This window comes from Ranitomeya imitator, chromosome 5 (assembly GCF_032444005.1).
Source record: "Ranitomeya imitator isolate aRanImi1 chromosome 5, aRanImi1.pri, whole genome shotgun sequence".
In the NCBI taxonomy this organism is placed as follows: Eukaryota; Metazoa; Chordata; class Amphibia; order Anura; family Dendrobatidae; genus Ranitomeya; species Ranitomeya imitator.
Window position 1 is genome coordinate 558,138,644 of NC_091286.1, and position 15,911 is coordinate 558,154,554.

The following is a 15,911-nucleotide window of genomic DNA, read 5'->3' on the forward strand; positions in this document are numbered from 1 at the left end:
CCCCACCCTGGCCCCGTTTCTCATTCCTGGCTCCAGCCATATGTTCTCGCATCCTGCCCTCATGAGTATCCATTCTACCCCATATGATCTCCACATCCTGCCCCACCAGCCTCCATCGTATCCGTCCTGCCCCATGATCCAATCCTGCCCCGTGTCTCCAATCATGCCCCGTATCTACATTCTGCCCATGCCTCAAGTCCTGCCCCCAGTGTGTCCAGCATATTACCCCCATGTTGTCCAGCAATCTGCCCCAGTGTGTCCAGCATATTACCCCCATGTTGTCCAGCAATCTGCCCCAGTGTGTCCAGCATATTACCCCCAGTGTGTCCAGCAATCTGCCCCAGTATGTCCAGCACTGCCCCCAGTGTGTCCAGCAATCTGCCCCAGTGTCCAGCCTTTCCCCAGTGTGTCCAGCAGTCTGCCCCAGTGTGTCCAGCATATTACCCCCAGTGTCCAGCATTGCCCCAGTGTGTCCAGCATATTACCCCCAGTGTGTCCAGCAATCTGCCCCAGTGTCCAGCATTGCCCCAGTGTATCCAGAAGTCTGCCCCAGGGTCTCCAGCATTGCCTCAATGTGTCCAGAAATCTGCCCCAGGGTCTCCAGTATTGCCCCAGTGTGTCCAGCAATCTGCCCCATGGTCTCCTGTATTGCCCCAGTGTGTCCAGCATTCTGCCCCATGGTCTCCAGTATTGCCCCGGTGTATCCAGCAATCTGCCCCATGGTCTCCTGTATTGCCCCAGTGTGTCCAGTATTCTGCCCCATGGTCTCCAGTATTGCCCCGGTGTGTCCAGCAATCTGCCCCATGGTCTCCAGTATTGCCCCAGTATGTCCAGAAGTCTGCCCACGGTCTCCAGCATTGCCTCAATGTGTCCTGAAATCTGCCCCATGGTCTCCAGTATTCAGTGTGTCCAGCAATCTGCCCCATAGTCTCCTGTATTGCCCCAGTGTGTCCAGCATTCTGCCCCATGGTCTCCAGTATTTCCCCAGTGTGTCCAGCATTCTGCCCCATGGTCTCCAGTATTGCCCCAGTGTGTCCAGCAATCTGCCCCATGGTCTCCTGTATTGCCCCAGTGTGTCCAGCATTCTGCCACATGGTCTCCTGTATTGCCCCGGTGTGTCCAGCAATCTGCCCCATGGTCTCATGTATTGCCCCAGTATGTCCAGCAATCTGCCCCATGGTCTCATGTATTGCCCCAGTGTGTCCAGCAATCTGCCCCATGGTCTCCTGTATTGCCCCAGTGTGTCCAGCATTCTGCCACATGGTCTCCTGTATTGCCCCAGTGTGTCCAGCATTCTGCCCCATGGTCTCATGTATTGCCCCAGTATGTCCAGCAATCTGCCCCATGGTCTCATGTATTGCCCCAGTGTGTCCAGCAATCTGCCCCATGGTCTCCAGTATTGCCCCAGTGTGTCCAGCATTGCCCCAGCCCCAGTCAGACATAAAGAAAAAAAAAAAAAGTAAAATCCTCACCTCTCCCGTTCCTAGCGCAGGTCCGGTGCAGTCAGCGTCTCTCCGGCTCTGCGACGCTCAGGACAGAGAGGCAGAGCGGCGCGCACAGTAGTGACGTCATCGCGCCCTCTGCTCTGAGACGTCGCAGAGTCAGAGGACGCTGTAGCTGCCGGCGCCGCAGGAACCAGGAGAGGTGAGTATAGAGCGAGGGGCGGGGTCCGGTGGTGGGGGGAGCTGGCCCTGGTCGTGGCGGCGGACGGCGCCGCCCGAAGATTTAAAGGGGCGTCTTTTTTTTTTTTTCTTCTCCTGCAGCGCCGGCCGCCCCCCGCATTGTGCCGCCCGGGGCGGACCGCCCCCCCCGCACCCCCCTTCCTACGCCACTGAGCACATTACAGAATGGGGCACAGGATGGGTGCAGCACATTACAGAATAGAGGCACAGGATAGGAGCACCACATGACAGGATGGGGCTCAGGATGGGAGCAGCACATGACAGAATGGGGGAGCAGCACATTACAGAATGTGGGCATAGGATCAGAGCAGCACATGACAGGATAGGGGCGCAGGATAGGAGAATCACATTACAGATTGGGTGCACAGGACAGGTGCAGCACATTACAGAATGGGGGCGCAGGATGGGAGCAGCACAAGACAGGATGGGGGCGCAGGATGAGAGCAGCTCATGACAGGATGGGGCACAGGATGGGAGCACTGTTATGATCTGGTGGTTTAGGAGCAACATGGGATGAGCTCTGAAGGAGGTGGTACCTGTACTGACCGCAGTCCCTAAGCTCAACACAACACTAGAAGTAGTCGTGGGATGCTCCTGTCACTCCCTAGGCACCTCTTCACAGCCTGAGAACTAACTACCCCTAAAGATAGAAACAGGAAAACTATCTTGCCTCAGAGAAAATCCCCAAAGGATAGATAGCCCCCCACAAGTAATGACTGTGAGTGGAGAGGGAAAAGACATACACAGAATGAAACTAGGATGTAGCACAGGAGGCCAGTCTAGCTAGATAGATAGGACAGGATAGAATACTGTGCGGTCAGTATTAAAAACTACAAAAAATCCACACAGAGTTTACAAAAATCTCCACACCTGACTAAAGGTGTGGAGGGTAAATCTGCTTCCCAGAGCTTCCAGCTTAACTGAATTAATCCATACTGACAAGCTGGACAAAACATAGAAAGCACAGAGCGAATAAGTCCACAACCTGTGGACAGAAAAGAGCAAGCAAGGACTTAACTTTGCTGAACTGGTCAGGATAACAGGGAAATCCAAGAGAGATGTGAATCCAACCAGGAACCATTGACAAGTGGCATTGGCTGAAGGGAAGAGCCAGGCATAAATAGCCGAGCAGAAAGACAATCAGTGGAAGCAGCTGCAGACTGCTAAATCCAAGGAGCAGCCATACCACTTAAAACCACCGGAGGGAGCCCAAGAGCAGAACTCACAAAAGTGCCACCTACAACCACCGGAGGGAGCCCAAGAGCGGAATTCACAACAGAGCACCACATGACAGGATGGGGCACAGGAGGGGAGCACCACATGACAGAATGGGGACACAGGATGGGAGCAGCACATGACACGATGGGGGTGCAGGATGAGAGCAGCACATTACAGGATGAGGGCGCAGGATGGGAGCAGCACATGACAGGATGAGGGCTCAGGAAGAGAGTAGCACATGACAAGATGGAGGCGCACAATACAGGATAGGGGCGCAGGATGAGAGCAGCTCATGACAGGATGGGGCACAGGATGGGAGCACCACATGACAGAATGGGGACGCAGGATGGGAGCAGCACATGACACGATGGGGGCGCAAGATGGTAGCAGCACATGACAAGATTAGGGCGCAGGATGGAAGCAGCACATACTAGGATGGAGACCATATACCAATATAAATGCTCACCACCCGGGAGTAGGATAGTTTCAATAGCTAGTATATATATATATATATATATATATATATAAAAGTTCAAGTCACTCTCCTTTTGCCCCATTCAAAATAAAACAATAGAAAAATCAAATATACACATATTTGGTATCACCGAGTTCAGACTCCCCCGATCTATCAATATAAAAAAAAATTATCCCGATTGTTAAACGGCATAGCGGGAAAAAAATCAAAATGCCAGAATTACGTTTTTTGCAACATTGCAATAAAATGCAATAACGGGTGATCAAAAGACTGTATACACACAAAAATGGTATCAATAAAAATGACAGATCAGCACGCAAAAAATAAGCCCTCACCAAGGCCCAGATCCCCAAAAACGGAGATGCTATGGGTCTCAGAAAATGGTAAAAAAAATTTTTTTACAAATTTGGGAATGTTTTTTCACCACTTAAATGAAAAAGAACCTAGACATGTTTGCTGTCTGTGAACTCGTAATGACCTGGAGAATTATAATGGCAAGTCAGTTGTAGCATTTAGGGAATACGGTAAAAAAAAATCCAAAAAACAATTATTGAATTGCACTTTTTTTGCAATTTCACCACATTTGGAATTTTTTTCCCATTTTTCAGTACATGATATGGTTAAAATCAATGGTGCTATTCAAAAGCACAACTTCTCCCACAAAAAAAACATCCCTCACAAGTTATGTCCGTGGGAAGATGGGCGTGGGAAGAAGGGGGGCAAAAAAATGGAAATGCAAAAACGGAAATACCCCTGGTCCTTAAGGGGTTAAACTCTGGGCTTTTCAAGATGAAGATGCTTTAAAAAACTATTTGTTTTCTATGTACTGGCTAACATGGTACCAAGATATATTTCCTGTTAAAAAATTCTGGAATCTTTTGTGTGAAGTGTCTTTTGTGTCATTTTCTCAATCAGTTCCTGAGTGCTTTTCCTTTGGTTTTGACCATTGGAGATTTTTTTGTCAGTTTTATCATGGTTTTTATATTTTTTTTTATTATTATTTAAGTCCTTGTGTTCTGGTCATATTTTCCCTCCATTGAATAATGAAGAAAGCATTAGTGGTTTTTAATCAAAACCAATTATGAAATGTTCTAAAAGACATTTGTGCATCCCTCCTAGAAAGTTTTTGTCATTTTGGAGGTATTAAGGAAGTTGTCCAGTACTTGGACAACCTCTTCTCATACTCCTCGCTAGGCCCCGATAAAATAATAAAGTTTATGCTTACCTCCCGTGATGGATGAGTTTCTGCAGTGTTGGCACTCACTCTCCCTGGGGCTCTCGTGCCGTTGTTATGACACAAAAGGAAGTCCAAGATGAGCTGCAGCCTAGACTTCCTCTTCATGATCGATTTGTCCAAAGGCGGGGACAGTGACACCAGTGCTATTTGGGCTCAGGCGTCATGTGTCACAACCAAACGAGACTCTCGGGGAGAGCGACTGCCAACACCGCAGGAACAGCACCGACATAGGAGGTGTGTATAGGCTTTATTATTTTATGGGGGTCAAACATTTTAATCAAGAAGGGGTTGTCCTAGTACTGGACAACTCCTTTAAAGTATTTATACAGGTCCTTCTCAAAAAATTAGCATATAGTGTTAAATTTCATTATTTACCATAATGTAATGATTACAATTAAACTTTCATATATTATAGATTCATTATCCACCAACTGAAATTTGTCAGGTCTTTTGTTGTTTTAATACTGATGATTTTGGCATACAACTCCTGATAACCCAAAAAACCTGTCTCAATAAATTAGCATATTTCACCCATCCAATCAAATAAAAGTGTTTTTTAATAACAAACAAAAAAACCAACAAATAATAATGTTCAGTTATGCACTCAATACTTGGTCGGGAATCCTTTGGCAGAAATGACTGCTTCAATGCGGCGTGGCATGGAGGCAATCAGCCTGTGACACTGCTGAGATGTTATGGAGGCCCAGGATGCTTCAATAGCGGCCTTAAGCTCATCCAGAGTGTTGGGTCTTGCGTCTCTCAACTTTCTCTTCACAATATCCCACAGATTCTCTATGGGGTTCAGGTCAGGAGAGTTGGCAGGCCAATTGAGCACAGTAATACCATGGTCAGTAAACCATTTACCAGTGGTTTTGGCACTGTGAGCAGGTGCCAGGTCGTGCTGAAAAATGAAATCTTCATCTCCATAAAGCATTTCAGCCGATGGAAGCATGAAGTGCTCCAAAATCTCCTGATAGCTAGCTGCATTGACCCTGCCCTTGATGAAACACAGTGGACCAACACCAGCAGCTGACATGGCACCCCACACCATCACTGACTGTGGGTACTTGACACTGGACTTCAGGCATTTTGGCATTTCCGTCTCCCCAGTCTTCCTCCAGACTCTGGCACCTTGATTTCCGAATGACATGCAAAATTTACTTTCATCAGAAAAAAGTACTTGGGACCTCTTAGCAACAGTCCAGTGCTGCTTCTCTGTAGCTCAAAAGTGGCTTTACCTGGGGAATGCGGCACCTGTAGCCCATTTCCTGTACACGCCTGTGCACGGTGGCTCTGGATGTTTCCACACCAGACTCAGTCCACTGCTTCCTCAGGTTCCCCAAGGTCTGGAATCGGTCCTTCTCCACAATCTTCCTCAGGGTCCGGTCTCCTCTTCTCGTTGTACAGCGTTTTCTGCCACATTGTTTCCTTCCAACAGACTTACCATTGAGGTGCCTTGATACAGCACTCTGGGAACAGCCTATTTGTTGAGAAATTTCTTTCTGGGTCTTACCCTCTTGCTTGAGGGTGTCAATGATGGCCTTCTTGACATCTGTCAGGTCGCTAGTCTTACCCATGATGGGGGTTTTGAGTAATGAACCAGGCAGGGAGTTTATAAAAGCCTCAGGTATCTTTTGCATGTGTTTAGAGTTAATTAGTTGATTCAGAAGATTAGGGTAATAGGTCGTTTAGAGAACCTTTTCTTGATATGCTAATTTATTGAGACAGGTTTTTTGGGTTATCAGGAGTTGTATGCCAAAATCATCAGTATTAAAACAATAAAAGACCTGACAAATTTCAGTTGGTGGATAATGAATCTATAATATATGAAAGTTTAATTGTAATCATTACATTATGGTAAATAATGAAATTTAACACTATATGCTAATTTTTTGAGAAGGACCTGTATTTGTACCGACTGTGAAACATTAAGCAGAGAACGTCAAGTTACAGCTCTATTGTGCCCAATAATCCAACCAAAAATTACCTCTATATTTAAAAAAAAAACATATTACCACAATAGATCTTTCAATACCAGCAAACAAAAAATCTGACCTATCGCCACCATGATCATTGCAAATCTGTTTGACATGTTAGATGAATTCAGAGTGTGAACCAATGGAGTCCCAAGAATCTTTGTATTCAACTTACTTGTAGTATAAAGTGCAATGTATATTTTATACTGTATATGTACAGTCGCAATTAACAACCTGCAAGATTTTATAGATTTAATTGTCCTTAGTGTTATCTATAGCCTGCATTTTTTACCATATCTACAGCATGAACATTTGTATCCTACCCATTGTAAAAAGAAACCTGTCTGCGTTAAACAAGACAGACTGTTCAATGTAGGCATTTTTTGGTTGAGAAATTACATACTCAAAAATAGTTCTAATACCGTCATCTTCTTTCAGCAAAGGGACATGCTTCAACGTTATATTCTTTATAGAAGAATTATCTTTGCAGGAAGTAGTGGCAAATGTAAATTTTGTTTGTTGTAATCTTGTGTATGACTCTTGATTTGGTGTACTGAATTAATTATTTTGTGTTTTTTGCCGCCAATGTAATTGGCTCTAGTTAAAATCCAATTTGAATTGCTGAAACTCTGTAATCTCCACCATATCTGCTCCTTTTCTACATAGTAATATGTGTTAAAAGAACAATTTCATTTTGCTCTTATTAATTCACAGAATAGGATTTGCTTAAAACAGTATTTCCTGCCATGGACTAGCGATAAGTTTTTGTTTCCATCTTTCCATGGACACAATTAGATTACAGAAGTACTGTAAATCCAAAATTGTTATTTCATTTTTACTTAAAAAATAAGTAATTTGTAGATTAAAGGCAATCATTGAGGTATCTTATAACATACAGTAGAGTCACAATGTCTACCGCCAAAATAATGACTATATCATCAATGTAGCAACGGTACCACACCAGATCTAAAAAATAAGGAGTCGATGTCAGCATATGCATATTTTTGTTCCCAACGTGCTACATTAACTTTAGAGAATGATGGTGATAATTTAGCACCCATACATGAGCCTACAGATTGTAGACAGTATTTGCTATTGAAAAAACATATTTATGCGTAAAAGGTATTAAAGCGCACTAGCAATATAATCTGAAGGAAATTGTAATTTTTCTGTAAAAAATAAGCAACTGATTTTAATCCCATGGGGAATGTATGAATATACAGTAGTGACTCCATATCCCATGAGATTCACGAGAAGTGACTTTGTCAAATAATATGATCCAGAGAATGAAAAATATGTTAGGTATCTTCCAAATGAGTCTGTGACAAAATGGAACCACAGGTTGCCATAAAGCATTCACCCATTGACATATATTCTAATTTAAAGAACCAATACCTGCCATAATGGGTCTCATTGGTCTCATTTTATTTTTAATATGAATACAATAATTTTGATTTATAATGTATGCACGTCACACACATAAAGTAGAGGGATGTGCTTGTGTGCAGCACAAGAGTTTAAGAAGCTTGTGTACTCACTTCGTAAATAATGGACTTTAAATAAGGACTGTAGGGTCTAAATGTGTCAGGCAAGAGGCCTTTTCTCCAATTTTTCCAATATGTTTATAGTGCACTGTATACATGTTCTATAAATAAAAATCAGACTTTTTATAGAAGAATGTGCAGGGTTAGTTTGGCCTATTGAGTATATGCAAGAAGAAATTGGACTAGTAGCGTAGCTCCCGGGGGCCAGAGGGGGCCATCACTCCAGGCCCCGTGCTCTGAGGGGGCCCACCCGGAGCTACACTACTGTAACTGTATCGGCGTGTGCACAGTGCGCCAATAAAGTTACATTCTGCGCAGAGCAGGGAGAATCGATCTCCCTGCTCTGCCACCCGGCCGCTACGGGGCCCCTGAGCAGGCGGGAGGGCCCGATGCCAGCAGTGGGCTCCCCACCTGTCATCACAGGTTCAGCTGTATCGGCTAGATGCCGATACAGCTGACCACATTACGCTCCTTCTCCTATCAACCCCCTGTCAGCGTCTGACACAGACACTGACAGCGGGCTCCTTCTCCTATCAACCCCCTGTCAGCGTCTGACACAGACACTGACAGCGGGCATGATGACGTCACTATCTGGCGCTCGCTGTTCGGAGATGAGCAGATGCTCGGAACAGCCAGGAAGAAGAGAGGTGAGTATACAGTATATTTATTTATTTTATTATATTATACTACAGTCTGCCTATGGGGGGTCTGTCTTATACTACAGAGTCTGTTTATGGGGGTCTGCCTTATACTACAGAGTCTGCCTATGGGGGGCTACCTTACAGTAGAGTCTGCCTATAGGGGTTCTGCCTTAAACTACAGAGTCTGCCTATGGGGGTTAACTTATACTACAGAGTCTGCCTATTGGGGGCTTCCTTATGCTACAGAGTCTGCCTATGGGGCTGCCTTATACTACAGAGTCTGTCTATGGGGGCTGCCTTGCGCTATAGAGTCTGCTTATGGGGGCTGTCTTGTTCTATAGAGTCTGCCTATGGGGGCTGCCTTATGCTATAGAGCAGGGGTCCCCAACTCCAGGCCTCGAGGGCCACCAACAGTGCAGGTTTTCAGGATTTCTTTAGTATTGCATCGGTGGTAATGTGATCATCTGCACAGGTGATGATTCCAACCCCTGTGCAATACTAAGGAAATCCTGAAAACCTGCACTGTTGGTGGCCCTCGAGGCCTGGAGTTGGGGACCACTGCTATAGAGTCTGCCTATGGGGGCTGCCATATGCTAGAGTCTGCGTATGGGGGCTGCCTTATGCTATAGAGTCTGCCTATGGGGGTGCATTGTACAATATATAATATTCCTGTAGGAAGTGCATCATACTATATGAAGGCCTATGGGGAGTGCATTATACTTTATAGAGCAGCACAGTGGCTCAGTGGTTAGCACTGCAGCCTTGTAATGCTGGAGTCCTGGGTTCAAATCCCATCAAGGACAACATCTGCAAGGAGTTTGCATGTCCTCCCCGTGTTTGCTTGGGTTTCCTCTGGGTACTCCGGTTTCTTCTCACATTCCAAAGACATACTGACAGGGAATTTAGAGTGTGAGCCCTATCCGGGACAGTGATGATAATGTGTGCAAAACTGTAAAGTGCTACGGAATATGTTAGCGCTATATAAAAATAAAAATTATTATTATTGAGGACTATCTGGTGCATTATACTATGTGGAGGCCTATGGGAGTGCATTATACTTTATTGAGGACTATCAGGTGCATTATACCATATGGAGGCTATCTAGGGGGCCATCATACAGTGTGGAGATTACAGTGAGGGAGTCATCTTACAGTGTTGGAGCCATCAAACAGTTTGGGGGCTACTAAGGGGTCAGTATACTGTGTGGGTAGTACTATACAGTGAGGGGGCATTATACTGTGTTCAAGAGAGCATCATACTTTGTATAGGGGAGATGTACAGGGGGAGACTCGGGACATTATTAATTGTAAAGTGGGCACTTATTGTCATAGGGGAACTCAGGTTACTGTGACTATCAAAGGGGCACACAGAGGGCAATATTTCTTTCTAGGGTTCAAAATCTGGGCACTGTTTTCTAGGGCACTTGCATCCGGCATTACTATATTATAGAGGGGTGCTTTAGAATATAGAAGGCACAGGGAACCTCACAGTAGGTGCAGCAATAGGGTCACATACAGCAGCAGCAGCTCAGTATTGGGGTATCAGTAGGATGAGGAGTTTGTGCAGGCTGGGAATAGATGGTGATGGGACTGGAATATGAGAAGTGAAATGTGTCTTTGTTGTAATCTCTGCAGCCGAATCGTGTCTGGAAGAAGTTGTCATGTCGGTCTGGGCCAGATGGAAAAGACGGGAAAAATGAACGATTCCATCAGAAAGAACGTAAGTGATAAGTCATTATCTGTAACTGTGCTGTGATCTCTTACATGTTCTGTAGGACTGGTATCTACCACTGACCATATGGCGGTAATATCCATGTTAGTCTTTGTATAGAGATTATTTTCAGCAACATCGCTGTCATCTGCTGAGGTTCTCTTCCACTATTAGGGGCGCATCACTGAGTTGTAATCAAGGTTAACTGGTTAGGGGCCTACTCAGAAGCTTCGCCCCCCCTAATTAAAAACCCTAGCTACGCCTCTGAATTGGACGACAACAATTTGTGGGAATTTTTCTTTAGCACTATTGTACTGCTAGAGTTCTAGATAAGACATGATATTAACACTAAAAACTCAGATAAGACCAATGTTGGACTGGGTTGCCCAAGGTCCACCACTAACATCGACTATTGGGGCTCACTGTTTAGCGGGGTGCAAATATGACACTATCCTCTTTCAACCAGTGATGTATCTAGAGGGAAACGTGAGGTACTTGCCTCAGGCACAGCCAGCAGGGTGGGGCCGTGGGGCCGCCAGATGATGCCATCTGATGTATCTCCTCTGAAGCTGCATTTTGCCTCCCTCCATAGTGGTTTCAGTTACCTGAGCCAGCTTACAAACTGGCAGCCAGCTCAGAGAAGGTGCAGCGGCTTCGAGTGATCAATTTTACTTGCACCGTTCAGACGCGAGTACAATTATAGGCCTATCCGCCTATGTGCTTCTGTGCTAATGAGAGTTGGTGGTCACAAAACTGCAAGAATGCGATTTGCATACATGCGGTCATGTACCCACTAGACATGTGTGGCCAGAGAAGTCTAGTCATAATGTGGCCAGGAGTATACAAATCGCATAATTGTGCTCACATGACCGTCCACTCTTGCCATCAGCAAAGGAGAATCCTAAAAGTGTGCAGTGCGTGCGCTGTGAGAATTCAGAAGCTGCAGTCATATAAAGTGACTGCAGACTTTCATCTCAAACCCGGAAAAACGGTTTCATTTTAAAATGAAGCACTGTAGCCAATCCTAACAGTATGCAATATACTCACTGACAGAATTCACCTATGCTATCTAGTTCCAGCAGCCATTACATGGCCACTTCACTCATATGCGATTTCATACTAAAGATCACATGACATCTAGCTTTTCTTCCTGCTTCTCTCAACTTTTCACTGAACATTAAGAAAATTAGGAAGAGCAGCTCGTCAGCACATTACTAGAAGTGTGCAAATACAGGGCAGGTCATTTCTATGGACCCACCTAAATAAAATGGGAATAGTTGGTGATATCAACTTCCTGTTTGTGGCGCATTAGTATATGGGAGGGTGAAAACTTTTCAAGATGGGTGGTGGCCATTTTGAAGTCGGCCATTTTGGATCCAACTTTATTTTTTTCCAATGGGAATAGGGTCATGTGACACATCAAACTTTTTTGAGAATTTCACAAGAAAAACAAAGGTGTGCTTGGTTTTAGCGTAACTTTATTCTTTCATGAGTAATTTACAAGTTTATGACCACTTATAAAATGTGTTCAAAGTGCTGCCCATTGTGTTGGATTGTCAATGCAACCCTCTTCTCCCACTTTTGACACACTGATAGCAACACTGCAAAAGAAATGCTAGCACAGGCTTCTGTTGTTTCAGATGCTGCACATCTCGTATCTTCGCAGCATAGACAATTACCTTCAGATGACCCCAGCATCTGAAACAACAACTCAATTTTTGAATGGCCTTGTCTTAACAATCCTTTCAAGGCTACGGTTATCCCGCTTGCTTGTGCACCTTTTTCTACCACACTTTTTCCTTCCACTCAACTTTGCATTAATATGCTTGAACACAGCACTCTGTGACCTTCTTTAGCAATGATCTTTTGTGGCTTACCCTCCTTGTGGAGTGTGTCAATGACTGCCTTCTGGACATCTGTCAAGTCAGCAGTCTTGCCCATGATTGTGGAGCCTACTGAAACAGGCTAAGAGAGCTTTTTAAATGCTTAGGAAGCCTTTGTAGGCGTTTTATGTTAATTATTCTAATTTACTGAGATAATGACTTTAGGGTTTTGATTGGCTGTAAGCCATAATTATCAACTTTAACAGAAATAAACACTGGAAATAGATCACTCTGTTTGTAATGACTCTATATAATACAAGTTTCACTTTTTGTTTGAAAAAACTGAAATAAATTAACTTCATGATGATATTTTAATTTTGTGAGAAGCAGCTGTACATGCGGTCATGTGACTGATCACTCACATAGGCAATATTTGACAGAAAATATTTATATACCCTTTAAAAATAATCTTTATTTGATATGCTTTAAAATCCACCCTTGTTAAAAATATACAAACAAGTAAATCAAACTAAAACAACAAAAAACTCTCTTTATATGATAATGCCCCCAATAGGGAAATAACGCCAAAAATTGGTCATATATCTATCCCATTGGAAATAGCATGTGCTCTACACACTGTCACTATTCGACAGTCAGCAGTCACATAGAGTGACTGCTGATTTTTGTTCTGAGCTTGGTCACCCTCTATAATCTATAACCTTTATCTGACTATTATGTTCATTCATTCCAGCTGCCACAGAGCACAGGTCTGTCTATACAAACAATACTGGAGGGAGGGAAGTGGAAGGAAACTAATTAGCTACAATTAAAAGACTATTACACAATTTCATTTTACAACCTTGCATCTAGTTAATAAAACTAAATGAAATAAGTCATACATTTCGGTTAATCAGCCAATATGGCTGGTAGAAAAAGTTACCGTAATTGTATTTAGGTTTTGGGTGCTAAAAAAAGTTATGCTGAGTTTATCAAGTAACTACTTTCACAGTAAGTATACCAAATATAATTCTAAGGGAAAAATGGCCAACATATTGATATTGAAGGCCTCGCTCACATGAGTGTATAACACGGCCGCGTGCTATCCAATGTTTTATTCAATAGCACTCACACCAGTCTTATACTATGGGGCAGTGCAGTTCTACGATTTTTTTTTTCACATGGCAATTTGGCATGAGAAAACAATCACTGCATGTTGCGGGTGCATCCGATGATCAAATCACACGCTCCCATACAAGTCTATGGGTTCATATGAAACATCGGACTGCACTCATATGTCATCCGAATGCAGTCTGACATCCATTGACGCATAGAATGAAGAAGATGGAGAAATTAAGTTCTCCATTTTCTCCACACATGTGCTCTGATTCTCTCACATGAAAGAATCAATGGCCATGTTACCCCAGCCTTAGGCTGGGTTCAGATTGCGTTATTGGCAGTGCGCTGGCGGCATCCTTACATAGTGGCACTAACGCTATGTAACGGATCCGTTAACGCACCCATTGACTGCCATTATGCAGCGCATCACTAACGCATGTCATAATCAGCATGCGTCAGTGATGTGCCGTCATTCTGTGACGGACCCTCGGATGCAGTCTGCAGCGTTTTTGGATTCGTCACCGCTAGCGCAGATAGAGCATCTGCGCTAGCGTGATCACATAAACACGATCCTTTTTCGGCACTTGCGTTAGTGCAGTCCGTTAGCGTATGCGTTGAACGGACTGCACTAACGCAATGTGAACCTAGCCTTATGGTAATTGTGTAAACCAGTATGTTTATTCCGTCAGCTACATATTAATTGATTACTTGTATAAGGCAGTGCATCTTTTCAGGGTAATTGGTGTTCTTGGTATTCATGGTAAATCAATTCGCCAACAATACAATTTTTAGGAAAATTCTTGCAAATTTGAATTTCAAAAGATTTGCTTGTCTCTACAATTAAATATGCAAACATGATCCTTATATAACCCATATGAACATTTTATCGAATGGCATAGTTTCTTAAACACAATGGCAAATCTTGATTTTATATTTCGTAAATACTTAGCACAAGTGAGAGCCGACTTCACCTATAACAAGGGTGTTCCGCATCGCTGACCACAAAGGTCCAGCCCTCCTATAAGCTTATACATCATGCGGTATACAGGAGAACTGACCTCAGCTGCATTGGATTATGATGGGATAAAAAAACATTATCTCCTTCATTCATTGCTATGGAGGAGCCCGATAAAAAAGTAATGGAGAAACACTGCTGAGCAAATCACATTATAATAATACCTCAGTAATATTGTGTCATTCTCACTAATCTCTCTTAATCCACCGAGATCTGCCTCTCCTCAGTCATAAATGTGTCAGAGCTCCCAGTAATGTATTATCTAGTTATAGATATAGACATATCTCTGAATTGCTGGTAAATAAATAAATGTATCTTTATCCATGTAGCTTATTACGTGTTTCATCATATTACTGTTTCTTCACTTTCAAGGGTAACAACGTGAGATTGAACAACAGGAATGAAAGGTCTAAATCCTATATTAATAAATGTCTTCCATGGAGACTATTGAAGCATGCAAAAAGTGAAAAAAATAGTTTTTAAAAAAAAAAAAAAATGTATATATATATATATATATATATACATATATATATATATATATATATATATATATATGTAGTAGTGAAGGATAGTGGCGCTGTTACATTTGAAAGAGGCGGACTGCAGCAGGTGGAACCCTATATCACTACTAGGGTAAAAGGCTAAAAAGGTAAGAACATGTACACACTAAGTGCATACACACCCGCGCTACGTCCTATGTTGCTTTTAAGTAATCACACTACCAATGCGAAATTTACCTGCTTGATGGAATGAGATGGACGATTTTGATAGTGGCACAGGTCAGATCAAAGATAGTATAAATGTATTTACTAAAAAAGAAAAGTAAGGGTATTTGTTAGGTATATGTTAAAGTGGTCTATTTGAGTGCATGAATATATACACACATTGATAGTGTTGTTCTGTGATCAAGAGCTGGATTGCTCGTACTCGAGGTGTCTGTTATGTAGAATAATGCACTCAGGGTATCAATCTGAAAGAAAAAATAACCTATATATATATATATCCCTTAGTTAATATCACAGTCTTTCACAATTGCAGAGTTAGAGGTTACTAAGTACCTGTTCCTAATATGCGCAAGTACACAGTTCCCAGGTCATGCGCTGCTTCATGCAACTTAAATAAGTTGATGTAGAATTCAAAAAGTCTCAGACGGCGCTGAGACGACAGTCAAAGAAATGATAATGCATGAGGCAAAGCTAGTTACCACTGCTTCATGTCTATCTGTTGCAGCTAGATACGTTGGTATGAGATGCAGGAGTCTCAGACAGCACTGAGACAACAGTTAAACAAGCGGGAATATAAGAGGCGAAGCTACTTAGCTGACGGGTTTCTGCTTTTCCCTTTTTCCTTTCGGTGGCTGTGTGCGGGAGTCTTCTTCTAAAAAATGTACGTTCTCTCTACTTGTTGTGGCTGTAAATTCAAGAAAAAAATCATTTTTATTTATATCATTTAAAAACTGTTGTAGAGAGTCGTC